General features: G+C 41.3%; 1 protein-coding gene across 2 annotated transcripts in view; it reads right to left on the reverse strand.

Annotated features, from left to right (window-relative positions):
• LOC107036106 (octopamine receptor beta-2R) overlaps positions 1–986 on the reverse strand; it is a 535,069-nt gene that overhangs the window by 401,241 nt on the left and 132,842 nt on the right. The window lies entirely within an intron of this gene.

Below are 986 nucleotides of genomic sequence, written 5' to 3' on the forward strand. Positions count from 1 at the left end.
TCTCCGAGTTGCTGATCGATGCATCACGTGTTATAAAATTTGCAGTTTTGATGGTTTGTCTTTGTCGTAAGAGAAATTTACAAAACTGACAGCTAATGTATCATAAGAAGGCACAAGCGTGTAACTCTATCCGTGAATCACCGATTGTGATTTTCGACGGTTTTCAATTGCTGATCCATGCATCACGTGTTCTAAAAGTTGCAGTTTTATGTTTGATCCGAAGGACATATTTAGAAAACTGATATGCTATTGCAACTCTTTCGAAGCCTTATATTTCTGCGGATACCCGTTTGAATTCGTCACTCGTAGTCTTTACGTCTGAAAGAGAGCATCATACGAAACGGGCACAATGGAGCACGAAGATTATCGAAAAAATAGGCGGTATCTGTATTTCTTAACACAGCTGATTGAGTTCATTTGCAACAGAGTGCCACCATATCAGGAATTCTTTTTTGATCAACGAACGAAATTTTGGGATAGTTTATTTCGTGTAACATTTAACAGGATATTAGAGCGGATTGTTTGTCATACACCCTGTCGCGTGCTATCTCAAGCTTATCACCAGGGTCTTTTGACAGCAGATGGTACAATTTTGCGGGTGGTCATGCGTGCTCTTCTGTTTTCCCACAAACGAGATGCCCAGTGTTTATCATTATTTTTCGAGCATTCCAAACGTAAGTATTGTGTTTTGTTTATTTCTCCATCTCCTGACGGATACCATACAATCCTTACATGCTCTCTACTTAGGAATCAAGGAACAACACGGTCTCGAAGACTCGTCATCTTCAGATGATAACGAAGATGATCAGGTCATCGGTCAACACCAAAAACGCCTTGCTGAGCATACACTGTTCGCAGGTCCAATAAAACGGAAAAGGTACGCGACACCTCTTGTTAATTCTCGCTCACACTCACCACAGCCAGGGCCTTCTGGCATGCAACAATGTTGTGACACGGATAGTGAAGATGATTCATGGATATCTCAC

Source organism: Diachasma alloeum, unplaced genomic scaffold (assembly GCF_001412515.2).
Source record: "Diachasma alloeum isolate Michigan unplaced genomic scaffold, Dall2.0 Dall_scaffold_00205, whole genome shotgun sequence".
Classification (NCBI taxonomy): domain Eukaryota; kingdom Metazoa; phylum Arthropoda; class Insecta; order Hymenoptera; family Braconidae; genus Diachasma; species Diachasma alloeum.